This window comes from Ixodes scapularis, unplaced genomic scaffold, assembly GCF_016920785.2.
Source record: "Ixodes scapularis isolate PalLabHiFi unplaced genomic scaffold, ASM1692078v2 PGA_scaffold6__148_contigs__length_123643588, whole genome shotgun sequence".
NCBI classification, from domain to species: Eukaryota; Metazoa; Arthropoda; class Arachnida; order Ixodida; family Ixodidae; genus Ixodes; species Ixodes scapularis.
The window spans coordinates 1,038,529-1,056,830 of NW_024609881.1; the positions used below are offsets into that span (position 1 = coordinate 1,038,529).

At 45.4% G+C, this 18,302-nt stretch overlaps 2 long non-coding RNA genes and 1 pseudogene across 2 annotated transcripts; 2 read left to right on the plus strand and 1 right to left on the minus strand.

The window, feature by feature from the left end:
• Nucleotides 1-838: 838 nt before the first annotated feature.
• On the plus strand, nucleotides 839-1,836 carry LOC121833031. The gene is made up of 3 exons (XR_006076520.1): nucleotides 839-896; nucleotides 1,305-1,391; nucleotides 1,796-1,836. It is a non-coding gene; the product is annotated as an uncharacterized LOC121833031 (long non-coding RNA).
• A 1,575-nt stretch (nucleotides 1,837-3,411) lies between these two features.
• Nucleotides 3,412-5,685, plus strand: LOC121838331 (annotated as a pseudogene).
• A 5,226-nt stretch (nucleotides 5,686-10,911) lies between these two features.
• Nucleotides 10,912-11,587, minus strand: LOC121833032. The gene is made up of 3 exons (XR_006076521.1): nucleotides 11,551-11,587; nucleotides 11,215-11,366; nucleotides 10,912-11,002 (listed from the first exon to the last, which is right to left on the minus strand). It is a non-coding gene; the product is annotated as an uncharacterized LOC121833032 (long non-coding RNA).
• Nucleotides 11,588-18,302: the final 6,715 nt, after the last annotated feature.

The window sequence follows — 18,302 nt, forward strand, 5'->3', positions numbered from 1 at the left end:
TACAATCCGCGAAAAATGGGTCCCCAAAGAATTTCGGTAAAATGTAAACAGATTGAAATTTATATTGAGATTCCACCGCGTCGAGAAAATTACAACCCGCGAATTATTCCGAAACTTCAGCTTTGACCTAAATCGCGAAATATTGAGCCCACGAAAAATAAGTTGTTTACAGTATAAAGTTTTTTTTTTATCGTTTGTTCAATCCAGTTTTATTTTCAGGTACAAAAATTATAAAATTCTCTTATTTATACCTGCACAACGAGAAAGGAAAATCTACATCAACATACAAAACGTCGTATGGCGGCGTGCGCGAACTATAGCGGGCGCTTTCCAGCTATCATCATCATCGTTTGTGACGTAAGCAGTAGGACTGGTGGATGCCTCCTCCTAGGTCGGCCGCGCTACGCTTCGGTGCTCGGGTGGTTGCGATCGTTCCTTTTGAAGTTTTCTAGACGCGACAAAGGTTGTTTCACACGTTGTCGAAGCGCCGAGATGGTGGTGTACTGCTCGGTACCGCAGTGCAACACCTACCACGGTGAGACGGGCGCAAGTTTTTATTATTATCCGCGCGACAGGAAAGTCAGAAAGGAGTGGCTGACCAAGTTGAAAATGGGCAAGACGAACTCGAAAAGCTCTCGCGTATGTAGTAAGCACTTCGATGAAAGTGACTTCGTGTACCCTGTGGGCTACAAGGTGCTCGGTGAGTGTTATTGTATCAATAGTTTCGAGTTCACTTCTTCCTGTGCTTTGCAAACGAGTAAACAAATGCATTCCCTCTACAGGCTGGAAGAGGCGGTGGCTGGCTCCTGGAGCCATTCCAAGTAAATGCTTGCCTATTCGCCCGTTTGACGCGAAACGGCCGAAACCAATTCCGCGATCGAGACCTGGAAGAGCGAGTAAGTCACTGGTAATTGGTAATGAACCAAGGGAGGGGGGGCGGGGCGGGGCGGGGTTCGTTTCGAAGCTGTCGTACACCTGCTACGAATCATTCTGGTCGCTCTTTTTACGGACCCAACTGTTTTAAGCAAGAAGTGTGGTATGCTTTTCAGCAAGAGCTTTTAAGTTTATAATCTATCTTCGTCTAAAAATTGATAAATCATTTGCTAATTTGTTGGGCCATGTCCAGCAGTTAATCAAGATATATAAATCTGCAGGGCATAACACTTCTTAACCTTCGCGTGCAGTATGGAGAACCTCTTGTTAAGCTGTGTGTCACCTGAATGGCAGCGCAGGCTAGCAAACAAAGCGTGATGGTGGAGTATGCCCGAGCCCTAACACACAGTCCCTCTACATATGATGTTCAGCCAGTAGAGGTCCTACTACAAGTGTTGCTGCAACAGGGGTGGCTCCGGATACAAGTGCCGACATGACCGAGGAAGCAACAATCACAGGTGTGTTGAATACTGCAGTTGTCTTTCTGCATCAGTGTCGCTGAACGAAGCCAAATACCTACCAGGTGGTTAGTCATATTACTGTAGTGTCGTCTATGCCATAGCTTGTCTAGCTCTGAGGCAGCTACGCTGTGGGGAAGGTGGGGGCTACTATTTGTGAATCATGTCATTTAATATGCCTCCAACGCACAAATGCTCAAAACCTATACTCGGCGTGCTTGCACTTGTGTTTGGCTGCACTCTCACATAGCAGAAACAAATGCCAAAACTTTAGTTTCACTATCGAAGCACATGCCAAGGCAACTAATTTGCATTTTTGATCTATGTTGTGCTTGTGTCCTTAGAAACATAGATAAGGCATTGATTCTCCATTTAATTTCAATGAGCAGTTTCATTCGCTGCAGATTGCCAGAGTCCTGGAGCTGAATGTGAGGCCGATGCCGACCTTGCCACAGTTGCAGCCGCTTCCAGACTGGCCCACTTTACCAGTGCTGGTGTGAACAGCGCAGCCACCATCATGGGTGTGTTTCATTTGCCTTCACATTTGTAGTAGTCATTGGCCTGGTACACAGCACACGCTCCTCTACAGCATTCTAACCATGGTGCAAGAAGAACCCATTTAGGTGATGATGCTATCCGCATTCCTGTGGAAGGAGTGCGTCCGCAAATGCTTTGCACCGAGATGTGGAGAGGGCTGCTTGTTACCGAGCAATCGCGAGCCACCGTTTTTGGGTGCCATCTAACTACGTCAGAAATAAGTGGCAAGCACGCACCAACCTTGGCCGCTAATCGGTTCTGTGTGCCTTGGCACCTTTCTTGAGTGCTGAAAGATGGCGCCCTAATATGGAGGCAAGCTTATACAGCGCATGCCCAGCGGCGAACACAATCTGGACGGCCACCTAAATGGGTTCTTCGTACACCGCAATTGTAACTCAAAGAGGGTCGGAAGATATAACACTGTTATCATTGTCTGTGCTTGTATTGCCACGCGCATCAACGCAAGCGGGCACATAGCCTACTGGTCACCATGCGCGGCTTCCACGAAGAAGACCGAGGTTCGAACCCGGGCAGCGGACACACTTTTTTTTTAACGTTCTTGTAAATTCGAGAACATTACCTCATGTTCATAATCAGAATGTCCTATGCACCGAACTTTCTACGCCGATTGCTCGAAGGCCAGACATGTATAATAAGGGCTCTGTGTGACGAGCTGGAGTCGATCTTGTTCAAGCGCTTGACACTGCTGCTACGCCGACGCCTGCGGCGCTACTTATTATTTTGTTTTGGCACAAGTTCGCCTTATTAAACATTCAGTTTCTTTCGTTCTTTCTCGCCTCTTCATTAGTCATTCGTGACAGTATTAAAGAAATATCTACTCACGCATGCTATCCTTTCATTTCAAGAACTGCCCATGGCTAATAGCTGCAGAGATGACTTCAGCAACGAAGTTAATAGAAAGAATGTACTTTTTCCAATCTAAACTGTATTTTGTATGCTTGGTGGCTAGTGCATTTATTCTGTTTGATTGAAAGTGGTAGCAAAGGCTGACCTGAAGGGCATATCTAGCTTTGAGGCAGCTACGTTTGGGGGAAAAGGGGGGGGGGGGGGGCTACGATTTGTGAATCATGTCAATTAATATGCCTCGGACGTAGAAATGCTCAAAAACTATACTCAGCTTCAGCAAGAACCTACAGTGGAAGCTACAAGTGCAAGCTCAGTGCTTGCACTTGTGTTTGCCTGCACTCTCACGCAGCAGAAACAAATGCCAAAACTTTAGTTTCACTATCGAAGCACATGCCAAGGCAACTAATTTGCATTTTTGATCTATGTTGTGCTTGTGTCCTTAGAAACATAGATAAGGCATTGATTCTCCATTTAATTTCGATGAGCAGTTTCACTCGCTGCAGATTGCCAGAGTTCTGGAGCTGAATGTGAGGCCGATGCCGACCCTGCCACAGTTGCAGCCGCTTCCGGACTGGCCCACTTTACCAGTGCTGGTGTGAACAGCGCAGCCACCATCATGGGTGTGTTTCATTTGCCTTCACATTTGTAGTAGTCATTGGCCTGGTACACAGCACACGCTCCTCTACAGCATTCTAACCATGGTGCAAGAAGAACCCATTTAGGTGATGATGCTATCCGCATTCCTGTGGAAGGAGTGCGTCCGCAAATGCTTTGCACCGAGATGTGGAGAGGGCTGCTTGTTACCGAGCAATCGCGAGCCACCGTTTTCGGGTGCCATCTAACTACGTCAGAAACAAGTGGCAAGCACGCACCAACCTTGGCCGCTAATCGGTTCTGTGTGCCTTGGCACCTTTCTTGAGTGCTGAAAGATGGCACCCTAATATGGAGGCAAGCTTATACAGCGCATGCCCAGCGGCGAACACAATCTGGACGGCCACCTAAATGGGTTCTTCGTACACCGCAATTGCAACTCGAAGAGGGTCGGAGGATATAACACTGTTATCATTGTCTGTGCTTGTATTGCCACGCGCATCAACGCAAGCGGGCACATAGCCTACTGGTCACCGTGCGCGGCTTCCACGAAGAAGACCGAGGTTCGAACCCGGGCAGCGGACACACTTTTTTTTAACGTTTTTGTAAATTCGAGAACCTTCCCTCATGTTCATAATCAGAATGTCCTATGCACCGAACTTTCTACGCCGATTGCTCGAAGGCCAGACATGTATAATAAGGGCTCTGTGTGACGAGCTGGAGCCGATCTTACCCAAGCGCTTGACACTGCTGCTATGCCGACGCCTGCGGCGCCACTTATTTTGTTTTGGCACAAGTTCGCCTTATTAAACATTCAGTTTCTTTCGTTCTTTCTCGCCTCTTCACCAGTCATTCGTGACAGTATTAAAGAAAGATCGTTCCATGGCTAGCAGCTGCAGAGATGACTACTTTTCCCAATCTTAAACTGTATTTTGTATGCTTGGAGATGGCATATGCATTTATTCTGTTTGATTGAAAGTGTTAGCATAGGCTGACCTGAAGGGCATTAAATGTAGAGAATTACATGCACCAGATATTCAAGATACTAGTGTAAAACTGCAATATTGCTTCTATTTGCACCATTTGTTCATGTAGAAAGGTAGCCGAGTAGACAGAGTGTTGCAGCTTCCCCATTTTTTACTCGACAATGGTAGGGAAAAGCAGGAACCTTTGTGAATTGTGCAGGCTTCTGCATTATCGAATGTGCATATTCCCAATTGCCAACGTGAACAATTTCAGATGTTGAAGAGGAGCTGTGTAACCTCAAGCTAGATATCGCTGTTCAAGTGAACACATGGACTGAGGGGAGAAGACAACTGATTACCATCTCCACTGTTAAGGACGAACAGGCACTGTTAGTGCTAACGGGCATTTCAAGCTTGGAGCTGTTCTATAACATTGCCAATTTGTTCACCGACGCTCGGAGGAAACAGTCGAAGAGGAGCTTCTCACTTAGCAATGAGGATGTCATCCTGCTCGTCTTCACCAAGCTTTACCACAATGTGTCTTTTTCGCTGCTGGCCGTCCTGTTCGACGTACACCGCACTACGGCGTCGAGTATCTTTAAGGAGGCCATTTTACTGCTAGCATCTGTGCTAGGGCATGCAATCTACTTGCCTGACAAGGACCACGTCACTGCATGCCTCACGAAGCACTTCGATAAATACCGCATGACAAGGGTGGTCTTGGACTGCACAGAGATTGCAATTGAGCGACCAAAAGACCTGCCATCACAGATCTTAACGTACAGCATTTACAAAATACCTATACTGCTAAGATTTTGATTTGCACAACCCCTGGAGGCCTCATTAGCTATGTGAGCCGTGCCTACGGAGGTAGGACCTCCGACACACACATAACCCGGGAAAGCGAAGTTCTGACCAAATGTGAGCCCCACATTGACAAGGTCATGGCAGATAGGGGCTTTTTAATTGAAGACTTGTGCTATGAGCATGGGCTCGAGATGATCCGGCCACCTTTTCTTGGCCAGAAGAAGCAGCTGTCGCCTGGTGACGCAAAAAGAAATGCCAGCATTGCGAGTGCCAGAGTGCATGTAGAAAGAAGCATTCAGCGCATCAAACGCTTCAAGATCTTGCAGCAGCGGTTCCCACTTGATCTGCTTGCATACCTTGACAGCATTGTCACTACGCTTGCAGGAATTGTAAATATCTCGAAGCCACTGTTTGCAGACGACAAATATTTGTTTCCGTGAAAGCTGAGTTCCATGCCAGCGACACGTTTTCTTTTACTTTTAGCTTCTCAGTAACTTTTGCTCGAAATACAGTGATAACAATAAAGTTTGGCGTCAAGTTCTACGAGCTTTTTTTTTTGTGCATGTTCAATGCCCAAGGCTCTAGTCATAGATACTGAATTCCAAATCGAAGAAAACGGGTGTAATCACTAATCCCATGACGGAGGCACGAAGCTTTCACTGATTGTGGGATTAAGGAACAATCGATTATGCTTGTACCAGTGGGAAATGAGTGACATGATCCTTTATCATAACATAGTCTAAAAGAACAGAAGACACTTCAACAACTTGACATCATAAGTGAAGATGAGCAGCTGAGCGTAAGAGGACCAAGAATTGATCACCTGGTCCTGTTAGCGGATGACAAGTCTAACAGCGTAAGTGAACCAGGTACATAATTCTAGACATGTACCATAAAAAATAATTTGCACAAGAGGTATATTTAACTCGTAAAACACCTTTGACATATCAAAATAGTTTTCATCTACTTGTCCTCCACTCATAACATATAACTAGGGTGTGTATTTTCCGGTTTTAACCGAAAAACACCGATAAACATCCGTCGGTGACAAAAATACAAAATCGGTTAAAACCGAAAAACACCGGTGGTTCGATATTTTCGCCCCGGTTAAAACCGAAAAACACCCGTCGTTGCACGTTTCCGACCTAGCGAAATTCTCTCCCCGTAGAGGTTCGTCAAACGTGTTATCTCGTGGATCCTTCATTCTTCCAGTGGCGTCAGTCCGCCCTCCTTTCTGGGGGTGAAAAGCGTCTTGTTAACGCAGTGGAAAAGCTAAGCTCTCACATGCCTTTCCCCCATTGTGTCGCCCATGGCCCCCTTTTGTGGAAAAATTAACGCAGCGGAGGGTACGCTCATACGTGCCTTTTCCCCATTGTGTCTGGCAAGTAATGTCGGTGCAAGCCACGTAATCAGATGTTGCTGTGGTTCCTGGAAGACACTGCCAACATCCGTGTCGTACAGGGCTACTGACCTTTCAGAACTGAGATGCGTTCCTTGTTATCTGTTTAGTTTCCACGGGCTTTTGGAAAAACGGTAAAAAGGGTTTTGTTGGCGGAGGAGTTTTTCGCTGTATATAAAAGAACCGTTCTGTAAAAAAAAAATTGTAGACGTGTTTGAGAAGGCGCGTCCGTCCCGCGTCTGCGGGTTTCCTCAACGCGAGACTTGCTTCCCTTCGTCGTCACGCGGAGTAGAAGGCCACCAGGATGGGAAGTAAGCGGAAAGCTCAGGATGGACTACGCTACAGATTTCATGGATGAATCATCGTTCTGGTTCCGCGTGCCAATTGTTAATCCGTGCATGAACGTGGAGCTGCCAGAGGGATTTGTGCCTTATGAAAGTATCTAGGGAGCCTTCATGTGCGCTTTGAAGGCACCCTAAAAGTATCTATCGGCTGGTCCTCCGAGACGAGAGCTAGCTGAGTGACCTAGAATCAGAGTTTCTTTGTTACCGCCAGCATGCTCTGACTAGCACCGTTGATCCAGTGTTATTTTAGAAACTTCATTTACCTGACGTACTGGCCACTACTGTCCCAAGCCTGGCTGGACATTTTGGGATTTCCTGTGTTCAGCGAAAATGTGGAGAGTGTGTTTTCAAAATTGCGGGTTGTGAATCGCAAGGAACGTGCTGCCATGGCGGATGCAAGCCTCTCGAAGTATGCGTCCATCCACGATAATAACTAAGTGTGAGAAATATATGCTTCCTCGAGAAGTGTATGAAATATGTGAATAAAGTTAGAACTCTCTGTCTGTGATCAATCGCATTTTTTTCCACCGGTAATCACCGACTTTAGCCTCGTCGTGAGACGTTCCACCGAAATACACCGGTGTTTCGAAAATAAATAAACACCGAAAAACATCCGCCGATTTTTCTCACAAATAAACACCGGAAAGTACACACCCTACATATAACTCACAGCAGTCTAAAACATTTTAAACAAAAAAGACATCTGGGTGTACACAATTTTGAAAGAACACCTTAAAAAAATTCATGAAACAGGGAAGTGGGATGACTGTTAATAATAGTACGTGCATCACAACTTTTTAAGATTAAGACAACCACTTTTCCAGTGGCGACTGGTGTGATTGCGTGAACAAATGACATGCAAGGTTCCAAAACGGTAAAAAGACGCCCCAAGGTAATGTCTTCAATGAGTGGCCACATACTGCACAAAACCAGTGGGTGTAAGGAGCACTGAAACAATGACTGCAGAGAAGCATAAAACGAAGCAGTGCTTGTGCTGATCCAAAATTTAAATGACAAGGCATGGCAGGAGCGATAGGCGGGATGCTACACGCTCCAAAACATCGCTCATGCAGCGCTATCTGAAACAGATGGCCGTATTTTTGGAAAAAAAAGGCCCGACTGAATGAGGCCGATGAGACAACCCCTCTACCCTTCGCTTCGTCTCCTTGAGGAGGTGAACTGAAGCAAAGAGGAGAGAGGCGTGGCCGCTTGCTCTCATCCTCAACAGTTCTGGGAGAATCGCAATGTCACATTCCTCCTTCAATGGCACCCTTATTTTTCCAAAAATATGGCAAGCTGTTCGAGATACTGCTGTACGAGTAATGTTGTGGGGCTTCTAGCATCCTGTTGGAACACTTCTGCAGCCTTGTAAATCCAAATTTTGATTCAGCATCCTGTTTCACAGTGCTAAATTGGCGGTCGTGTAAAATCAGAGAATTACACAAACACAGTGCATAGGAGGCTAAACCGCAGTAATAAGTGGTATCATATACTCCTTAAAGAAGAAAACCGCCCTCTCAATTACATCTCTGAAAAATACTTCATCAAAATGCACAGGAAAAAGTATGTGCGTGTGCTCGTCTTTATAGACAAAGAAGTCTGTGCTTCGAATCTGAGCAATACCCATTTGCACTTGCACCTGGCAATAATACCTGCTTGTTTTCTTAAGCATATGATTATTACTGTTCTTCATCATCTCTCTGCTCTTGAAACCTTGCATGCCATCTGTGCACTTTACCTCAATCAATCGACGTTCACAACAGTCGCAAGTGACGATCCCGTCAGGACTTGCCCCAACACATGGCTACGACTCCATTATCAGAAGCCCGCTGTCTTGGATCGTGAGGTTGGCGTGGGTTGACTCCTGCAAGTACTTCCTCTTGGCAGTGCTTTCGTCTTGCGACCCTCTTGCCATTGCAGCTGATTGGAAGGTCGACTCTCGCATGAGGACCTTGAACAAGGGACGCAAATCATGGGGACCCATTTTTGTCCTCAAGGCCTTCACCCTCGTGTAGACGCTGTAGGCCACCGATGCACTAATCAGACCAGTCCTGTATTCCATCCATAGTGGCGATTCTGCTTGTTGGATGGTAAGTGTGGCAATATCTTCCACAACAGCCTTTGAAAACATTTCTTGGAGGGCTTCGTAGAAGCTGCCATCAGATGCTTGATTATCTCTGCTCATCATTCTTAATGTCTCGGTTAGTGTCGCTGGCCTCTGTGGTGGGGATGGCGACTCCTCTGGCTCGATGCACTGAAAAGCTACAAGACAAAATCATGACACAACTTTATCCGTCCCAGCTTCTCGCAGAGGTACGTCATTGTCAAGCAGTAGGATACATCCCACTTGAGAGAGGGTTCCATTCTCGGTCCCTATTTTGAGTATTTCAGCATAATTAATTTATATATATTTCAACAAGATTTATCGAGTCCACATGAAAGCATATGCAGCACATCACAGTTAGTGGTTTTTACCAATGAGGCTCGACTATCGGTGAAAGGAAACGAGCAAGCTCGATTGCTGGTCCTTCAAATTAAAGCATATCTATGTGTGGCAGTAAATTCATTGCATACCTTGAGGGTCAACTTTTCCTAATATTAGGCCTTCCCACCTCCCATCCCTTGTATAGATAAAGCACCTGGGCCTCTACTGGTATATGGTGGCTTACCCCTAGTAGCTACCACCAGTACAATAATTGAAGATCTTGGGTGAAAATTATTACTTCGCAATTTTTGAGCTAAGCAAAGCAAAGGAAGTTTTCACATTCTGCCTCACGGAAAAAGACAAAAAGAATTGTGGCGTTCTCATGAAGAAGCAAAGACCACGAGGATAGGAGATTCGGCGATGACTGAATAGGACGGGTGGGCTTGGCTGTGACCTGGAGATCAGTGACTCTCAGCAACAAGCTGAAGAGCGACAAGGAATTTCCTGTACCTACCCATTCCCGGCGCCGGCCCGAACGGACACTGTGAGGAACCTCTGCACCCCCCTACTCTTGGCAATGATCCGAGGCAACCCAAAGCATGACCAGGGTCCCTCCCCTCACACAGTGACAAGGACGCACATCCATCAATATAGGTTAACTTTCGTTGAAACATATTCACTGAAGTGGTCGCCTGAACGATGGATGTGAGTACCCACATCTTGTAGATATGTAAATACTTGAGCGCTGATATGTCATATTTTATTAATATACATTTATTTACTCTTCCAACCGCATGCATAATTTTCTTTCACTCTTGTGGTTGGCCAGAGTAAATGTATATTAATAAAATATGACATATCAGCGCTCAAGTATTTATATATCTACTAGACATTGGTACATTCTCACATATATCGTCCAGATGACCACCTCATCCAAGATGTTTCAGCCAAAGTTAATCTATACTGCTGGATGTGCGTCCTTGTCACTTTGTGATGGGACCCTCGCCGTGGTTCAGGTTGCCTCGGGTCATTACCGAGAATAGGTTGGTACAGAGGTTCCTCCCGGTGCCAGTTCGGGCCACTGCCAAGAATGGATACGTACAGGAAGTTTCTTGTCGCCTTTCGGGTTGTTGCCGAGAGTCATTGATGCTTCTCCGGGTCATAGCCAAGTCTACCCGTCCTATTGGTCATCGCCGAATCTCCTGTTCTCGTACTTTTCGCTTCTTCACAAGCATATCACACTTCTTTTTTGTCTCTTTCCCTGACGCGGAACGTGACAGGGCGCTTACCCATTATTCAGAATGATCCAAGTTAATCTATCCTGCAGACAACACTATAAGGAGCCCATATTGGTCAACAGATTCAAAATGTTTTCAGAGTAGCTCAGAACTGGCAATGATGCAACTGTTCCTTCAAGCTGTCAATCAGTATGTGGCAGCTGACAGGCGTTCTTTAAGCTAAAACTTTTAGACTGCAGTGTAATTTCATAATATTTTTTTCATTATAGGTGACTGCTAAATGTTACGGGCACAATACCAACAATCAAAGTAATTTGTGGACTAACCATGTACGGGAATTTCCTCGCGGTGACGGTGAGCAGCAGAGCGATATGGGAGCCCCTGCAGTAGCTTGCCCAGGACGTCTCCCTCCAGACTTGCGTCACTCGCTGTCTTGATCTAGAATTTCGGATAAGCAAGCACATTAGCCCTGGATTGGGTTTATTGCCAGGCAAGCACTGTCCAGTTCAGTTGGTGTTGCGTGACCTTGGCCCTATAAATGGAGTTTTTCTATCAACAGTGAATGTCACTGGCCACACACACACACAAAAAAACAGTTCGTGACATATGAAGGAAAACACAGAATTGCCAAACTCAGCAATCAGACTCACTATTGGCCTGCGATATGCACCACAAGCCACTCGTGCTATTTCCAGTCGCAGCATCCATGGCAGGCACTTATCACGGCGGCCGTTGAAGTGGCACGTCTTGCCAGATTCTGAGGCGAGCACCATGTTGCAGAATAGCGGAAGAACAGACGTGCCTGTAAGCAGTCGGAGAGGCATGCGCTATATGATAGTCGAAACCAGGCGAGCCATCGGCAGATGGCGCAGAGATACGCCTCAATTGCGGCTCGCATGTACTGGGCATTTGTGCCTACATTACTTCCTTGCTGCCTCTTAGAATTACCATCCACTGTAGTATGCTGTATTCTTGCACATACATACCTTCTTTACGCAGGGAAACTCAATGATTGGCCTGGGCGCATACTTGTCCTTCACACCCTGTTTTTGACTTTTCCCCCACTGCTGTGGCAGGTCGGTCGACGACAAGATTTCAAACACCTTTGTGGCATGGATGTACAGGAGCATGGCCACAATGTGTTTGCATTTGTAGCTCCTAAAAATGAAAACAGTGCTACTGTGAAGTAAAGCCTTTACAATGAATTTCTGAGATATACAAAATCGCCAAAAGCACTCTTTTCGAAGCAATGAGATGACATCCTGCTTCCATGTTTACCGTGTTTACATACAAGCCTTAAAATGGTATGGTATAAATTATGGCAGTGGCAGAAGTTAGTGGAAGGTATGGCTCCGACGCACTGATGTCTGCACCACCTTATCCTGGCATCATGGGTTAATGTAAACCTTTCCCGCATGTGTTTGTCAATCTTCTGGCTTGTCCGTCCGTTCCGTTCCCGTTCCCCCCCCCCCCCCCACAAAAAAAAAGGGTCGTTGAAGCTGGCATTAGTCACTCTATTCACAGTGGCACCCATGAGGAACCATAAGCCGAGCATACTTTCCCTTTCTAGCTTAATTTGTATGATCAACATAACATTAGACTGGTTTCCTCCAATACGTTTGTAATTCGCTTCCATCGAAGTATCGTTTTCATTTTAGCAAGCTCCACTGAAGGTTCATGCAATGGGGAAGTTGTTGCAGTCCAAGCAATTGACTTTTGCCGGCTTTCAGAATGAAATACTCGCACGCTCTGCCTCAGCGGAGGAACCCCCTCTCGAAATATTACCCCTCCGAAACGAGCATGCGAGGTTTGTTAGCGTACATTCTACATTGAAAGGGTCAGGAAAGGGAACTTCCGAGAGCAGGGAAGATCAATTAAGAGTTCACAACATGCGTATCCTGCTTTGCACGAGCATGATGCAGCTGCCACTGTCTTCTCTTTCACCACGATCTCGAGCTCGTGCGGGTCTCTGCTTAAAGCCAATATTTGCAGCACGAAACCTACAAACGTGCTGTTACTGTCAACTTTTTCTTTAACACTGCACGTCACAACGTGCAAAGCTTCCAGTACGGCTTCTCCCTCGAGCAGAAGTCGAGATGTGGCAAACTCCTGTGCCACGTACTCGTTGATACTGGAGAGGGGAAGCGTCACTGCAAAGGAACAATAATAATTCAGACTTGGTTCACGCAGTTCCGTACGAATGCTTGGAAACAACTCCAGAGCCGTGCTAATTCCTTACCTTGGACGGAAGCGTCGGTATCGGCGAGCTCCATACCACCACAACGACAACGCGCGCGTGCACAGTTGTCCCCTCACGCCCTGCTGAATGCGAACTTAACGCTGCTAGATTAAAATTAGATTAAACTTATCAGGACCAACAGACAAAGAATCGCCACACGCTAAATCCAGAACAAAAGAAAGTCAGCAAGCACTACCAGCGCAACCGCGCATCCGCGTTGGACTGCGCGCGAGCTACCAAGTTCTAGGCTTGCTCTCGAACATCTTAAAGCTGGTATCTATCAAGAGAGCTTGGGAGGGGCTGCCGTTCAGTCCCACAAAAGCTCATGACACGTCATAAAATTTTAAAAATAATTATCAATCGTTCCTGCTGTAAACTAACAGAAATGTCTCATACGATTACATATAGCGTCGTCTGCTAGCGTCCTACTGACTAGGTTACAGAAAGCATCCGCGAGGCGGCGCCACCCAAAGATCTCGTCGCCAATACGACTCAACATCCCTTCGTTTGCCAGAGTCACATACATTGTACCTGAATCGAAATGTTCTCGCGAAGTGAAGTAGGTTGCCTAAAATACCCGTGATTGGTACAACTTTGTATCGCAGTATTAGATGTTGATTCGTGGTTTTGCCCTTGAACTAAGGAATTCATTACAGTGAATAAAATCATGAAATGGGCAGTTCGTCGCCATATACACCATAAAATGTGTTTTATGGAATACGTTTCACAATACATATATGATGACGAGACGACTGAACTCAAGGCAATATAATTTTCAAGATGTCACGAAAGTCACGGGACAAGTCCTTCCAGTCTATATTTTATAGAAACACTAAGCGACAATCGCAATGCTTGTTTTTCTAACTAGCGTTGTTTGCTCTCAGCAGCATGATGCGGGCGACGAATCATGCGAAAAGGAGTGGCTGAAATTGTTCACTCTAACCTATGAGCACCTTCGTACTGAGATCGAATCTGACCTAAAACAGTGCTTACCCATGTGAACATTTTCTTATATTGGATAAACTGGCATAGCCTGGTTCTTGAGGTTTGCTCTTGACAAAATGCCGGTCAATTTTATTTGCAAATAAGCACCACCCTCGCTAATTGATGATTTTTGTTAAATAGAACAAATTAGGATTTCATGCTCTACTCAATTCGGAAGCTACTTAATTCGACACTTTCTGAGAGTTTAAGTGTGCAATCGTCATAGTTACACCATTCGTTCCAGTAAAAAAAGGCGATAATAAAAACACATAACAAACGCGATAATAAACTTCTATATATTTTAGAAGTTATATATGCGTGAGGAACACATATAGTTATTTAAATTAGCTTCAAAATAATAAAAAAACATTATTTAAAGCTTTTCCAAATCACCTATAACGTGTCTATTGAGGATAAAAGCGCCGGAAAAGATTTGCAGAACATCTTTCAGATAATTTAAAGGTGCATTTACTTATATATCTTTGAGGTGACGATCTTCTATTTATGCTGCCAAATCTTCAGGCAGGAATTAAGTATATTTTTATTATCATCGATAAATTGGACTTCATGAAGTTCACATAACCGCCTGAGACCGACACGGAAGGACGATACTCGAAAATACACCAGCTGTTAAGTCTTCGGTAACGTGCTTTTGTTAGCTGTTTTGCAGTGTAAAATACTGGGTTGCAGGGTATGCCAAAAAACACTGTGGTCACATGATATATCGGAAGGCAAATACACGAAATGTGCAGAAATAAGGAGATGACACGCAATTTTTTCTAAATAATCCCTTACACAACGCTTTACTGCAAAAAGAAATGCATTGAAATGCATAAAATGATATTCCTAATTAAACATAGATTCCGCGCAGGGCAAACAAAGATTTTTAGAATCCTAATATAAATCACTTTTGGGCATCAGCTTGCCTCAGCTCGAAACGTCGCGAGATAATACCTCGGGAGGCTAATGTTACCTTAGGTTTTACGTGCACTTGTTTTGGGACCTTACTTCACGACTCTGTTCTTTATCAGTCATGTGCTCCAACATCTCATTAGGCTGCCGTATATCATCGCGAGACTGCTATATATACTACACAACTTTACACCTTGGACGTCTACTGCTGGTGGTGCGAACGTCGCACTTCACCAGAAAGCTCAAGTATTTAACATGGTTTGCACGTGACGTAATCTCACTAGATACTGGTTGTCATTGCGAGTTGTTCTTGCTGAGAAAATCAAATCCGATGGGGCAAAATGCACGCTGCATAAGTTTTGTGCTCAGTGCAAGCTATGTATTTGAGAGGCACACATTTTTCTTGTAGGTGCATCGTCGTTAGGCACGGCGCGAGTATCTGGCACGGCGAAAACGTGCTTTCTGGCAAGAGTGTTTTTACAAATAAAAGTTGAACCAACTACCCATCTGTCACTATCGTTTCCAAACCACGCTTTCTAGTCTGCGCCGAAAATGCGGGGCAGAGGAATCTTTACGAAGCAGTATGCTTTAAAACTACCCCCCTCCCCACTCCCTTTCTTTTTTTAGTTGCTCCTCAAGATACTTTTTATTCCTCAGGGATTCCCTACTCCGTATTAAGTGGTGTTCACTCGACAATTATATTTGTGTCACTTGTTAACAGTAATTCTCCCTTGCTTTTACTTTGCACCAAACTGTGAAGGTTAAACAAAATACAGGGCGGTCGAAACTTGGAGAACTTGAGAACGACACTCATGTGAGACTTAGGGCGGCTGCCATCGTTCGGCTATCCCCGTGAGGCCACTAGGATCATTCTTCTCAGGTATCCCTCCCGTACACACTAATAGTTTCATGTAACGTCGGACTAATACGTCACATTTACACCCTTTAACACTTCTATTCTCGGTACAACTTTCTGAGGCAGTTCAGCAATAACGTAAACACGTTTGGGAGCCTCAATGGTGTGCATACATGTAAAATGGGTCGTGCAGCATTTTTTTTTTACCTTAAGTTCAATAAATACCGCCAAGTTGTAATCCCTGACGTTGATAACTCGCAAAAGCATCCATTAGTTTGCCCCTCCGCGAAATGGCAGACAGTCGAAAGAAAGAAATGAAACAGCTTTCCCCTCCTCAACTCGCACTTAGAGCTATCAGCCACGTGATCTGATCCTAATATATGCACCGTCAATGTTTATCATCGTCATACGCAGGGTTGGCAAAGCAGAGAGCATGGGCTAATCTTCAGGTATAGTTTTAGTTCGGCTATATTGGGGCCCGAGCCCCACTAAAGCGACAAACAGAAACAAATGACAGCGGCTAGCCTTAAACCAGAGAATTTCGCGATTTGACAGGCTTTGTAGAATAAAGAAGGCTATGCTCAAATACGAGTATCCTGCGCACGACGGTACCATTTGCAGGCTTGTAAACACTCGTGCAAACTTCGCGAGCACCGAACAACTCAAAGCCATATAAAGGTACCATCGCGAACATGCTGCATGTGTCTGAGGCTTGTTGCTGTCGTTTGTTTCTGTTTCTAGCTCTTGTGGGACTCGGGCCCATCATAATTTTTGAGTTGAACACGAGCCGTTACCCGAATGTTTGGCGATACTGGTTGTCATGAACCAGAGCATTCGACTCGCGATCATGACAATCGAGTACATCATGGTGTCACGTGACTCTCAGTGCGAAGTTGTGATGTCATGTGACGTCACGGTATCAACAACGTTAATAGATCTAGCGACGTTCTCAATTTGAATCGACTTAACGCGGTGAGTCACGTGACGTCACGGGGTCACGTGATGTGACATTACTTGACAGTATGTCTTGACATCATGACGTCACGTGACGATGTGACACATGGCTAGTCATAGTGCCAATAAGAAAGCGCCGCAAAAAACCAGGATTTATTATACATTGCAAATCTGTATATGACGATTTGATCAATACGTAGAGGAATACACGTGCCAATTTTTTATTCCCAAATATTAAATTTGTAATACTAACAAAAAAAATACCGTGAACCGTTTTGAACCGGTTACCGTTATATTTTTTTCCGGTTCAGTTCCGGTTCAGTTCCAAGATGGCGGCGAAGATTTCGGTTCGGTTCAGTTCCGGTTCGGCTAAAAATAACGGTTCTGTTCCGGTTTTCGGTTCGGTTCGGTTCGTTTCCGGTTCGACACCCTGGTTTAGAAGGCTAATTAAGGACACTTTGTGCATCCGCGAGCGGGGAAATTGTGTAAGCCAGCCGTCTTCGGTTATCAGTGATCGGATGACAAAGTTTTTGCTTGTTTGAGTGGGGCTTGGGAAACTTGGGGGAGGGTGGGGGGGAGCGGTTGCTTGGAAGTAGGAAATCGTGCTTAGGCTTTAGCGGTTTGGAAGCCGCCTCATGTGCTAGACCTTGGGGTTATTGTTCTTCGGGTGGCGGTTACCTTTCCAAAAGTGTGGAGCCGGGAGTGGCTTATGCTGTCTGGGTAGAACTCATTGATCGTCTTGTTTATGGGTTCGAGTTCCTTCTTTTCCTTTCTCTTGCTCCATGTGTTTGGAAGTCTATTCATTGGTGTACTAAAATCAATAAATTTCAGCTGCGTTTGAGATTTTGTTGTCTTTGTCTGTTTTTTTATTGTCTCCATCTCAGGGTTTCCACGAGGTTGATTCCTTACCAGCTCGCCTGCACTATCTCACTGCTTACAATTCTAATTCGAAGGCGCCTTTCGCTTAATCCGCGCATAAAATTACCAAACCAATTTGATATTCGTAATGGCTGAGGTCTAGTTGACCAGGCTCGGGAGCTTTTCTCATATCTAAACCGCTTCAGCTTCCATCAAATTAACTTGGAGTGAGCGCTAGCGAAATGCAGAAGTGGCATCTTCCGTCCTTTGCCTAAACTCCCAGAAGATACCCGGGGATGGATCGCCATACGAAGGTCTAAGAATTGGAGAGTTCTGTGGGATGGGTACTCACTTTGAAAGACCAGACCCGCGGGGCCCGACACGAACGCCTCCAGGATAGTCTCAGGGTCTGTCTACTCTTCATGTATGATTCGGTAATCATTTATATAACGGTACACCTGGCAGCCCGGTGCGGAATCCTCCAGTCGCTCCCTGATGGCCCGATCTACATACATGAGAAACACCTCACTCAGAACCGGTGCAAGGCACAACCCGATGCGCACCCCCGCTCTCGGAATATACACATCACCCTGACACCCCCAAAATTACACTGACACCCTCCCCCCCCCCCCCCCCCCTCAAAAAAAAAATATTTCATTTTTTTGCCATGCGATTTATTATGGTGTCGGAAGACTACCCAAAAAATGTTTTGACACACAGTCGCATATATTTTTAGTCAAAAAACGCTACTGCTCGAAATTTAAACCAAAACCTGAGCGCGGAGGTCGGACAAGTGGGGAAGAGAGAGTGAGTAATGGAAGTCACACCCGACCGTGCAAGCTTTCTTTTTTTCCGCCTTTTTTTTTTTTTTTTTTTGCGCAGCAGAAGACCTGTTTTGAAGAACTGTTTGCCGTGCGATTCCTTTGCAGATGTTT